The sequence below is a fragment of the Panulirus ornatus genome, chromosome 11, assembly GCF_036320965.1.
Source record: "Panulirus ornatus isolate Po-2019 chromosome 11, ASM3632096v1, whole genome shotgun sequence".
Classification (NCBI taxonomy): Eukaryota; Metazoa; Arthropoda; class Malacostraca; order Decapoda; family Palinuridae; genus Panulirus; species Panulirus ornatus.
Window position 1 is genome coordinate 11,121,594 of NC_092234.1, and position 14,133 is coordinate 11,135,726.

The window sequence follows — 14,133 nt, forward strand, 5'->3', positions numbered from 1 at the left end:
TGTGTGGGGAGGCGGGAAACAGAAACAGACCGTGGGAAGGAAACAGACTGAAGGAGTGAAAGAAAACAGCGTGAGGAGGAGTGACCTGCACATCATCCTTGATGAGTGTAATTAGCAGAGTGACCCTTCCACTGGAGGAAATCCTGCATTGGACAACCAGACGCATTAGGGGGGAGAAAACAGCAACAAAGATTAATACGCGAGGCGATAATCCATATAATCATCAAGCCATCTTTTTTTTCTTACAATTCCGTGCTCACTCGAACGTAATGACTGCATTTTATGATACCGCATCACCCACTTCTTTACTGAGTTTGCATAGCACGACGGTACGACCCCTTGAGCACGACGATACGACAACTGAGCACGACGATACGACAGCTGAGCACGACGGTACGACAACTGAGCACGACGGTACAACAACTGAGCACGACGGTACGACCCCTTGAGCACGACGATACGACAACTGAGCACGACGATACGACCCTTGACAACGACGATACTGCCCTATGACACCCCCTTAAGCGGGACGACACAACCCTTGACAACGACGGTCTTGACCCCTCTTTAGCACGACAACACAACGACCCCTGAGTATGACAAGGCTGGCCTTTGACCTGACCCTGCCTGTCCGGGCCATTAAACCCGAGGGTAGCCCCGTCGTCCCACAAGACAGGTAGTCTAGCTTCTGTAAAACAAATACTTTCCAGTGGGGAGCATTCCCTCACAGGGCACAAGTCCGACTGAAAGGCGAGTGTCACGTCTTTCTGGTGTTCGTGACTGCGTCATTTCACATGAAGGGTGTCAGTAGGCAATATTACCCTTGTTGACTATGACAAACACACTCGGTGAAGTATTTTTATTAATTTCGGCTCGGGTTTTTTTTTTTTTGTTTTTTTTTCATGGGCGTGTTTGTGTTGCTTGTTTGTTATCTGATACGAGTTGAAATATTTATTTTCCTGAACACAGTCATTTTTATTTGAGGTACAGAGTAATAAACTGCTGTAATATAAAACGTTATTACGCGCCCATATGTGTATTTATTAACTATAATAATATACCTGTGTGCTGTATGAATTTTATGGCAAATGGGGAACTCTCGTTGAGAACAGTTATTCAAAAAACAAAAATTACGTAATTACGATGTTGTTATCAATGTAATCCAAGATCACAACAGAGCGAGAAGGAGAAAAGCTTGGGACATCTTCAAACGGTCCTCTTTTTATCCAGCTTGATTCACGCTGCATTTTCAGCATATTCTCTCTCCTTCTCTTTATTCCAGCATCTTTCCCTCCTCCCAGCGTCCTTCCCTCACCTCAAACTTCCCCCCTCCCTGTTATAAAGTTGCTAAAGCATTCCTTCCTCTCTCACATATTTCCTTCCCCGGCACTATCAGCGTCTGTCCCCGTTTTCCCTTGTATCATCCACACCGCTGGAAAGAATCGCCGCGCATATTTCTCGGGCGGGTTTGATGTCTGCGTCTTGACATTCCCTAGAAAGAGGCAGGCAGGGAGCCGAACCCCAGGATCTGTGGAGCAGCAGCAGCAGCAGTTGCAAGTGTACCGTGTGTGTGTGTGTGTGTGTGTGTGAGGGAGAGGCAAGCGCTACTCTGAAATGCAGGAGTCGACGCTCACGTTCACACGGGTGTGAAATTTTCTATCAAGTATCGATCGAGGGTCCGCCTCGGCCAGGAGCCACGAGAGTGTTGGATCGTCGATAAGAACTTGACTCTACTCTCTCCCTCCCTCCCTGTAAGGGTTGTGTGTGTGGGTTCCCCAGGGCAAGGGCAGGGTACCGCCGCTGCTGCCTCCCTCCCTCCCTCACACACACACACACACACACACACACACACACACACACACAGTCTCTCTAAGAGTCGACATTATCAATATAACCAAGTTACTTGAGGGCGTTCCCCATTTGGTAACGTTATAATCACTGCCTCATCTCTCTATTCTTCATTTCAACAACCTAAAATCCTTCTACTTCTTTAATATCACTTTATAAACTTAAATCTTGCATATTGTCTTCATCAGAATCCTCAAGTCCTCACTTGAAAACATTTTGGTCGCGTCCTTACGATTGACAATTCACAGGACTGATTCTTAACGTTGAAAACACCCGGGTCATCAGTTCGTCACATTAGAAAACTAACTCGATCAGCAGAGTTCTTCGCCCGGGTCGCCAACGTCGCGTCACTAACTCAGCGAAGGTCCGGCGGGCTCTTAGCTACACACTGGAGCCAGGCAGGAGCCTGGAGTGCCGTGCAGCGAGTCGCGTCCTTGCTGTGGATGCGGACAAACATTTCTTTTTTTTTTTCAAGGCAAGCGGATTGAACACCTCTAACCGCACGAGCGTTTCAAAATTTGCACGAGTTGAAATGATGAGGTATACAACGTGATTAGAATTTGAGCAAGTTCTGATGAATAATTCTGGCGATTAATTATGCCTAACGAATTACTCATTTCCCATTATGATTAGATATCGTAATCTTTTTAAGTAATCATTCGTAATCAAAAGCGTTTCACACCAGATAAATACATCACACTGACACAAACAGATGACTAGAACACTTCACCGTTGAACTGAAACAATACACCAAAAACTATCAAACAGGATACAAACAGAACATGAAAACTAAATATTAAGGATTTAACGTACACCCGGCAACGTTGTAAAATGTACTCTTGTCCAGAAATCTAAAATGCATTTCAAAACTCGAGAGAGTCAGTGTCGTGGGGTTGTTAGGCTTTCCTTGTACTCTTGTATACAACTTCGACAAAGGCTTTGTTTTCCAGATGGGACACAGTACGAGACGAGGCTCCCGCTGGACGCCACCGCTGCAGTGGGACACATATTTCACAAACACACTGCTACTTATATATATATATATATATATATATATATATATATATATATATATATATATATATATATATACAGATTTCTTTTCTTTTTTACACACTGTGCGAATGAGACAAACACGTAAGGGATCTAACTACATTTCTTTTTATTTTTACACACTATGTACGAATGAAAGACACACGTAAGGTATCTAACTGATACAGATATCAGGGATGTATCTAATTACCAGGAATTTAGAAAGTTTTGGTGATCCGAGTTTATCATATATATACTTGTACATTTCCCTATCCCCTATTGTACATATTCTATACGACCAGAGACACTTCAAGCATATACTTCATGACAGCAATCTACACTTACATTCACCCACAGCGCAGCGAGTGAGTTGTGCATCAACAATCCATTAACCTGGCGACGTTAAGAACACGGGTCATTAACTAACACCAGTTCTGTTCTAACTTTTTTTCTTTTCCTTTTCATTTTGCCCCCCACCACGGTACCATGGCCGGTAGAGCGCTCGCCTTCCAGTCCAATAATAATCTTCTTCCCACATTCGATTCCGGTTTTGGAAGACGGAGTCGAGAGAACCAACTTTGGATACTTTTCATATTCAACGTAGCCCACCAGTCCTGCAGGTCTGTCGTAAAATGGGTGACTGTAATACCAAGAACCATGTATTACGCCTCTGTCTGTGGATACAACACTAGACTGGCTACACTGATCGTTACGACCTTTGGCGGGTTATTTCGGCTTTTGGCCTATCAACGGCCAGGGTCATTAAGGCCCTCAATGTAAAGTTATAAACACCAGTCGAAGGAAAAAAAAAACTCATCAAACACCTTCTTCAGGTCAAGATAACTCTACGACTCGCACACACTCTCACTGCACAAATGGCCTTTGTGCAGGTCATTCAGCCCGTATCAGAGGTCACTATTTTATAGGCCGTTAACTCAACGTTAACGACCAGTTCACTCGATCAGCAACAAGCAGCGCGGGTCTTTCTTTCCTCGAGGCTTTGCACAACTCTTGTACACATCGTGTTGGTAAATAATCCTCACATCCGGCAAAGCAAATGCACCTGGCATCACCGCCATTCTGGAGTTACTAGCGACAACACTAGGATCCTACTCCTTTCTGTGACGTAACAAACAGTTGAATTGATGCCGGGCACCTCTATACAGTCCAGCCATAACGACCAGTTCCACCACTGGTAGATCACTTACAACCTGACAAACCATCATGACAGCGAGGGCAGAATCAACTTCAATAACACGGGAGTAAAGGCGTCAAGGTACATAAACATACAGGCGTGTCTCTCGTGGGACGCAGTGGCTTTTCGACTAGTTCTGCCAACGTGTTCGACGAGTATAGCTCTTGATACAACATATTCTGGAAAGTTTATGGATCTGGCCGACTGATACGCACACACACACACACACACACACACACAAAAAAAAAAAAAAAAAAAAAAAAAATATATGGATTTTGATCTCAGAGCCAATTTGCCAGAATATATTATACGAAAACTCGAGATCTCCGATAAAGAGAATCTATAAGAATTTCAGAAACTTTTGCAATTTCTTCTCAAGAGCATTTTATCGCTGCCTTAACAGATTTATGGTGTGTGATGTATTCTTTTTAAGAATAAATTTTTTTTTATCAGCCATCTATATGCTTTAATACGGGTATGTGATTAGAATATTTCATGGAAAAGAATACCTTTTCTGTCACGTTAATTCATATTGATATATAAAAGGTGAGGAAAGCTTCAACATTTGACGAAATTCAGTACAAACGAACACTCTTCAAATATTCACAGACATTAATACCCTAAAAGTTTATATATATATATATATATATATATATATATATATATATATATATATATATATATATATATATATATATATCATAATCATTTTCTATAAACGAGACCTGGTGATACTCAACACCTTCCTAAAGGCTCCTGTAGCCCACGACTGCGCTACTTCCAGTATCAGGGAAATGTGGAATCCTTTGGATTAAGAAGCTCTTTAACGAGACTGTATTCCCAGTAATACAACCAAAACCAAATGTGACTTTACATCCACGGTGTAACCTCGAGCAGGCGGAGTCCGGTGATATATATATATATATATATATATATATATATATATATATATATATATATATATATATATATATATATATATATTAAAGAACAGTAAAGCTTGGGAAGATGGTCGTGAAATCCACGCCATCTAACCCTCACCAAATACGTAATCTCAGGATGATCAAAGGCCAACATGGTTTAACGAAGGTAATGATCAGAATCGGGGATTGTGAGGCACTCGCCGGCTCGCGGTTCGAATCCGTTTTCGAACCTAAGCTCTCGGGTCGAAGCGATGAGTAACCGAACAAAATCCTATCGAAATCCAATAAGGTTTCTGCTGAGGTAATGATCAGACACTACCGCCAGGGAACGTATGATTCAACCTATTTGTGGATCTCCTTCGTCTCGACCAACCCACCCACAATTTATATACCGATGGCTTGGACGAGAGTGAGTAATCCAGCGAACTCTTATCAGAGATCAATATCGATAATAATTCAAGGATGTGTTAGGTACATGCGTCCGGAAGGCTCATCGTGGTATATATATAAGACTTGGCTTCGTCTTCGGACCTGAGCTGCAGATCGATGAAATGAACTGTTCCACGTCGTTCAACTCACATCTCATGTCGTCCAGTGTACGCCGTGATCATGGTCGAAAGTCTGTGGTGACGTATGCCTGAAAGTGCATAGTGATTACCGGAAGTTCGGCTCATCCCTGAACTTCAGATGATGGACGGACCCGTAAATCTCAAAAGGAGCTTCATTCAAACCAATCATTAAGCCTCACCTGCTCGAAGAAAAAAAAGAAATTGAGGTGTGGGTCAAACGAGCTAAAGTGATGTGAGTACACATGCTTAATCTACGCTGAGGTCTTGCAAGGAGGGTATTCTGAGTCATTTTAAGCAATGCTAAGCTTTAAGCTGGAGGGGGTCGACGACAAGAGTAACCATCTCCAAGTCTGATCAAAGTCCAATACATATGGCTCAGCAGCTCCTCATGAGAAAGCCAAGTGCATGACGAACGACCCAGGGCAATACGTACATAAGAGGACGAAACAACGCATCCCTTACGACCGAGGACAGAAGGCATCGGAATTGGTTCTGCCTCGACTCCTAGTCCCCTCCATTTCCAACATGTTTTTATCCTTTTAGTCAGCCTTTCCTCAACCCATCCCGTCCGTATGTCCAACCCATATTAATACCCCTTCTTCAGCTCTCTAAGGGAGTAGAATGCAAAACAAAAAAATTAGACGTTGTACGAGAAATTTACCGTGAATTATTTCAAGCATCTCACAATGAAAAGCCGAATGTATCTTCCGTCACAGCATCACAATGAACGCAGGAGATGTACCAGAAGCTCACCACAGGTCTTAGGATGTCTCTTCCTTGAGAGATTCATACTACAGCGAAAACCAGGTCTTCGAAACTCTTGCACTCTAAGCCTCTTAACTGCAAATTAGAGATATTCAGATGCTCTAAAAGTTCTCTCGGCAGTGTTGCCTTTAAGCAAGTCTAGCTATGACTCAAGAATACACGTAATCACAGTGTGGTGTTTGGAGAGTTCAAATATCATATTGTGCTCCACAAATAATTCATGTGATTTACAATACATTTTCCCGTACCTCCAATAATCATCAATGTGCATAATTTCATCAGACTTTATCACTCCAGTTCAGAAGTTTCAATCCCAAACATATATATATATATATATATATATATATATATATATATATATATATATATATATATATACATATATATATATATATATATATATATATATATATATATAATAATGCAGTATTCTAACAATACGAACAAGAGCATTGCAGTTTCAATGCCAAAAGGCGATTATCTCCTATACAGTCTCGTCAAAGAAGTTCCCATTTCAAAGGAGTCCATCCTGCCCCTGCTACTGAGGGTGGCGCCACCTCGAGGATGCAGGAGCCCCAGGATGACGGATCCTGGAGTAAAAACAGGATGTTTCAGAATGGGCTCCAGAGGAAATCATGAAATGAAATACGATTACACAAACATCCCCCACGCACTGCAATCGTCTCCTAAATAATAAGACGCGACTTCACATCATTCGTTTAATTCATATGCATTACTGGGCTAAATCAGTGACACTCGTCAGCCACTGAAGTGCTGGTTCACGAGAGAGAGAGAGAGAGAGAGAGAGAGAGAGAGAGAGAGAGAGAGAGAGAGAGAGAGAGAGAGAGAACGCTGTTCCTAATGTGTGTGTGAGTCGGGCGCACCTTCACTGTCACATAACATACAAACTTATCCTTGTCCCACAGAAGTTGCGTCCAACTGTCCTGATTTCCTTACACGCACACTTTAACCTTGCCGGCACTACCACCGCCACAACGATAATATCCCTTGCCACACCAAGACCATTACGCTAAACCAACACCTCCTCCACTACCCTCCACCACTTCATACCAGCATGACGACTACATTAAGATTTTTGATAAGCCCTTGAGCACTCCGGTACGACCAAGGAGGAGCACAGCGGCTGAAGGATCAACCCATTACTACCTCTACCTGTACGCCGGCTGGAACAACCCTTCTACAGGGTAAACACCACCACGACAACAACAAAGTCTCTACCACAACCAAAACTACAACCATTTTAGAGCGACCATCACGACATCACCAGCGCACTGAAACCTCAATGCCACCACCACAGTAAGACATTACTACTGTACCACCACCACAATAAAACACTATCACAGCAACACCACCCAGGAACGCAACCAAACCTACACCTCAAAGCAGGCGATCATAGCACATAAGCACCTCCACACCAACAGAAACATGGCAACAATAACATTCCTAAAACATCTGCAAGGCATCAGTACCCACTGCCCACACACACTTTAACAAACCAGTAACGACCACCCTCCAGTACCAGCCACAACATCCCCTACACTTACCACTACACTACACTCACCATTCAGATGGCCCTCAAACACACTACCCCCACTATATACACACGCTACCATACAACACATCATATCCTCACAAAAGACACGTTCCTCTTACACCATACATACCCTTCACTCCCACTCCCATACACCCTCTACTCCCTACACATACACACACATACCCCTCATTTTACACTCATTATCCCTACACAAACACATCCTCTTATCACACTACACACACTCTCCTATACCATACACTTTCCCTACACTATTTGCACACTCCCCTCATACTATATATACAATCCCCCAAACCACACAACCCCTACCCATTACTATACACACACTCCCCCCCTAAACCACACAACCTCCCAGCAATATAGACACCCTCCCCTCTCACTGTATACCCACACATTCCCACCACATCATATACACCCTATCCTCACAGTGTTCACTCCCCTAACGCCACATACTAGAAACATCGTCAAAATATCATAACTTCACTGGTTTCTTGATCCACCCACTGGTCACCTTATCTAAACAAAAACAAAAACAAAATAAAATGTACATAAAATGTACAACGTACAAAACCAATCCCCTGGCGGTACATTTGGTCCATGCTTTGTACCTTATTTTCAAAGTTACCCGACACATAGCAACCTACAATGACATCCAAACTATATAAACAATTATAAACTAATAATTCTATCAATGATTCATGTTTACCATGCTCAACAGCCATTACGAATCGAAAATATTCACCGCAAAATGTGAGCATACGAACGTACTTGAAGTATCGGCAAATCCACACATATCGAAAGTATTTGCGAAAAAAAAAAAAATTAAATTCATTTCCTCGTATTAAATTCTGAGAAATCACTTGATATTTATTGTCGGGTATTTTTCACGACCTCTCACAAAACTGCAATTCAGTGCATAATCAGCTTGAATAATCAGAACTAATCTAATATTATAATTATTCTAAATGCATTGAAAACTAATAAATCTGCAAGGGATTACTATTCTTTTTCGTATTTTCGACACGGAATCCATTCATAATAATTATAATTGCATATCAACTTATTCCACTCCAGTGCAATAAGTTATAATCAACGCTTGAAGGTAAACAGGATTTCAAGTAAAGTTTGAAGTATGACTTTTTTAAAATTAAAAAAAAAAAACGAGAGTAAATTCTCTCTTCTTCCTTCGGGGGGGGACTGCCTTACACACCAATGCATGAACCCCTGCCTGGTCTGTATCAACGCCAGTCTCACAATCTGCATTAATTCATTCATCTTTCCCTCTCCCGCGCTGAGGATACATACCCTTTAATCATGTATGACGCCTACTAACGTGCATACAACACATAACATGAAAGACACAAGACTTTATAACAGGGAATCGAGGATACAGGGGAAAAGTCATAATATATATATATATATATATATATATATATATATATATATATATATATATATATATATATATAACTATATATATATAACTATATATAACTATATATATATATATATATATATATATATATATATATATATATATATATATATATATATATATATTGTATGTAAATTGTATGTAAAAACATATTACAAAAAACCTTAATCCATAAAATGCCCCAGCGGCAAAATGAACGTTGATCCTCGACTCTAAAATCAAATTAATTTAAAAGTCAAAGTTTCTGCAGAATATTGGGGATCAAGTACAATTTATTCACAATTCCAAACATCTGTTGGCAATTGCACTTCCACACTTTATGGCTCGTCCAATTCCAGAAATGACAATTCACTGGGTAGCATTATAATCCATACGATTCCTGAAGGCTGCTCATTTTTTGCACAGTTTCCCTAAAAAAAATTAAAAAAATAAAAAATAAAAAACGTAAATGAATGTATCGGAAATTTACGTTTCCCTAACGAATTAGGGGAAAAAAAATCTTGGAAATTAGCGTATGAAATCTAACGTTTCATTATATACCTTAGAGTTTGGTTTTCCACCACTGGGTTATTATCATAGATGGTGATGATAATGACCAAGACCAATATAGATCATCATCATCATCATTATCATTTCATCATCATCATCATCATCATGCTCTTTAAACAAGACAGTAGCACCAAGATATAATAATGATAATAATAATGCGGATACACGCCTTAATGCGGATACACGCTAATTCAATACGAAACTAAAAGATACGTTAAAACACGAAAAACATCACGCAAAAAAAATTTCGAAATTAAATTCAACCCACTATGACCATTGTTAATTTGGCCACGCAACAACGTCCGGCAAGTGAGACCAAAGTATTATCATTTCATGTTCAGCCATCAAACACGACTACAACTGAGCCACTCCTTGTTCGCCAGTGCTCCTACGTAACACCAGGGTATTCCAGGTAATTCCAGATATGACTGCTGACTACAATAACTGTACTCGCTTCATAAGGAACTTTAAATACAGGAGGAACGGCGTTATTTTTTTTTTTTTTGTCAAGTGTTGATGACTGTGAGAAGGGTTAGAGGTGTTATTGGCAACAACAACAGGTGAGAGGTGTTGCTCTCTTGCGCTGCAATTTGTGTTGATGAGTGAGGAGGAACAGTGTTGAAGGGTGGAATACTGGCGGTTGTTAATGTGTCAGAACAAATCATTGCTGTTGTTCTTCATACGGGGATGAGAAGTGATGTTATTGGTGATCATGGCGAATAAAGTTGGGTGGTGATTAGCGAGAAAAGCCAGTGGTGTTAATGGATCACACCAGGCGACTGCTCATTAACATAATTACGCTAAGTGAAGGTAAGAGCGTGTGCTGTTGGCTTGTAATCACCTCAGGGGCTAACGAGTATACAGTTATCGATGCTGGAAGAAGAAGAAGAAAAAAAAAAAAAGATAGAATCATCAATGGTATTAAGTAAATGCAAGCGTCGTTTAAAAAGCAGGATTGTGAGCATTGTTTCCGCGAGTCCTAGTAAAGGATAGTGACAACTGTAGGACTCAGGGGAGTATAACCTTCCCTGGAGATACGAGGACCAAGCTGGAGACAGAATTGCCAGGGGGTTTCCGGGAAACCTAAGCGTTACAAATGACGCTGAATCGGCCAAATTTAAGGGTGATAGCGCTATCAACCCCGTTTTCTATTCCTTTTATCATTTTTGGCAGCCATCCATCGGACCTCCCATACTCACAAGTTTGTTTTCTCATTGAGATCAATGTATGCAATATCCTTACGTGTTCGTTTTCCTTAAACTTTTTTTTTTTTGACATTTGCATAGCGTAGCTGAATATAATATCACCATTATCATAACTGATAAACAATAATTACCATTCATATTCCATTTTCACTCATCAGTTTTGGTTATTTACTATGATTCAAATATATATTCTGCGAAGCGACATGCTAATGTGATATATTCTCTAACGTTCTTCAGCTTTCCATTCCCTGGTTAATCATGTAATTTCATTCAAACCCTAATTATCCCTTTTTTTTTTATATATATAACATCATCATTGATACACGTATCTTATTCTCGTTGATTTACTAGACATATAATAAAGGCACAGAGTGCTCGTAGCTATACATGCAGATCAAAAGACCAACGTATAATAATTAAGTCTCTATGCATGAAACGGGTCATTTTGAAACGCCGTGCCGTCTGCACACTTACCAGAAACTGTTCTTGCCGCAAAAACTCGCACCATAATCACGAATACTGTGGCTCGAAAGAGAGCGGAAATGTCGTTGGGTACGAGCAAACGGCGCTTGCAACTGGTAGTCTGTTGTGCTCACCGCTTTTGTGGGGGGGTTTAGTTGGCGTAGGTGACGGTAGGCAGAGCCAGGCTATGTGTGGGAGTGGAGTGGAGGGGAGGGAGGGATAGAGAAAGAACTGTGTAATTTTGTAAACATAGACGTACACACCAACATACCTGTGATGATACAGGGGGTGTGATGAAGATGAGAAGAGGAGGGGGAGACCTGCTTATGATCAAGGACAACGTGACAATTGGCTCTACGTTATATGTGACATGAAGTCTTTATAGATAGGAATATCACTGGGAGGGTGAGTGCTCCATCATGAACTGGATTTCTTCGGTGGATCAGAAATTTTTGCCGTTTCAAACTGGATAAAAGAAATGGCGGGAAATTCCACATAACAGATGTTTCGTAGCTTGACAACAGTCCTTTGAACCACAAGGGCAAATGCTCCATCAATACTACCCGAGGTTTATCTATGCACCCCTCGTGTGATGTGGATAATGAAAGCCCTGATGTTGGAAGCACTTGGGCAACCATACTCGCCATGTTGTATGTACCCCCGCCTCGTACAACTCGCCATGTTGTATGTACCCCAGCCTCGTACAACTCGCCATGTTGTATGTACCCCAGCCTCGTACAACTCGCCATGTTGTATGTACCCCAGCCTCGTACAACTCGCCATGTTGTATGTACCCCCGCCTCGTACAACTCGCCATGTTGTATGTACCCCCGCCTCGTACAACTCGCCATGTTGTATGTACCCCCGCCTCGTACAACTCGCCATGTTGTATGTACCCCCGCCTCGTACAACTCGCCATGTTGTATGTACCCCAGCCTCGTACAACTCGCCATGTTGTATGTACCCCCGCCTCGTACAACTCGCCATTTTGTATGTACCCCCGCCTCGTACAACTCGCTATGTTGTACCCCCGCCTCGTACAACTCGCCATGTTGTACCCCAGCCTCGTACAACTCGCCATGTTGTACCCCCGCCTCGTACAACTCGCTATGTTGTACCCCCGCCTCGTACAACTCGCCATGTACAATGTACCCCCGCCTCGTACAACTCGACATGTTGTACCCCAGCCTCGTACAACTCGCCATTTTGTATGTACCCCCACCTCGTACAACTCGCCATGTTGTACCCCCGCCTCGTACAACTCGCCATGTTGTACCCCCGCCTCGTAAAACTCGCCATGTTGTACCCAGCCTCGTAAAACTCGCCATGTTGTACCCAGCCTCGTACAACTCGCCATGTTGTACCCCCGCCTCGTACAACTCGCCATGTTGTACCCCCGCCTCGTACAACTCGCCATGTTGTACCCCCGCCTCGTACAACTCGCCATGTTGTACCCCCGCCTCGTACAACTCGACATGTTGTACCCCCGCCTCGTACAACTCGACATGTTGTACCCCCGCCTCGTACAACTCGCCATGTTGTACCCCCGCCTCGTACAACTCGCCATGTTGTACCCCCGCCTCGTACAACTCGCCATGTTGTACCCCCGCCTCGTACAACTCGCCATGTTGTACCCCCGCCTCGTACAACTCGCCATGTTGTAACACCCCCCCCCCTCGTACAACTCGCCCCAAGACATGAAACCAGGTGACTCTGAATACGAAATGAAAAACTCTGTGGCCCCTAATGAAATTTTTCAACTAAAGAAAAAAAAAAAGAATAAAGTTTTTTACTCGGCAAATGTTTTTCTGGTTTTTTTTTTCTACTCGCTGAATATGACGGTCACATTGCACGGTAAGAGAGGACCTGTCTGAATTATCATCATTCTAAGTATCATCATGTTTAAAACCGTTCCTGTTGTATCATTACTATTATCATTATAATTACCCTATTATCAGTACGATCATTACTATCAAAACTCAATTCCTAGTATTTACGAAGATAATGGTAGCACCACGTATCCAATTATTATCATTATCATTATTATCATTATTATTATTATTATCATGCAAGTAGAGCACTAATACTCACCAGCTTTCGTTAAATACAGTTAAAAAATCTTACAACGTTTTCCTCTTCGCTAGTAAAACTTTCAGAATAAAAAAATAAATAAAGTTAGCAAAAAAATATTATAAGAAGACGAGCTGCAAGAGAACACACGCAATTGCTTGAAAGAAACGAGCCTGAAATCGTCACTCAACGTCTGGCGCTGAACTACTTGCTCTGTGTGTGTGTTATGCAATTACGTTCGCCTAACGTGAGGATATTAGCAGTATCACCCGTGGTTATCGGTATGTAATTCCATCAAGAAAAACACCAACATATGCAATTCTGCAAGAAACACATCGTTAGGATATATATATATATATATATATATATATATATATATATATATATATATATATATATATATATATATATATATATATATATATATATATGCACATATATATATATATATATATATATATATATATGCACATATATATATATATATATATATATATATATATATAT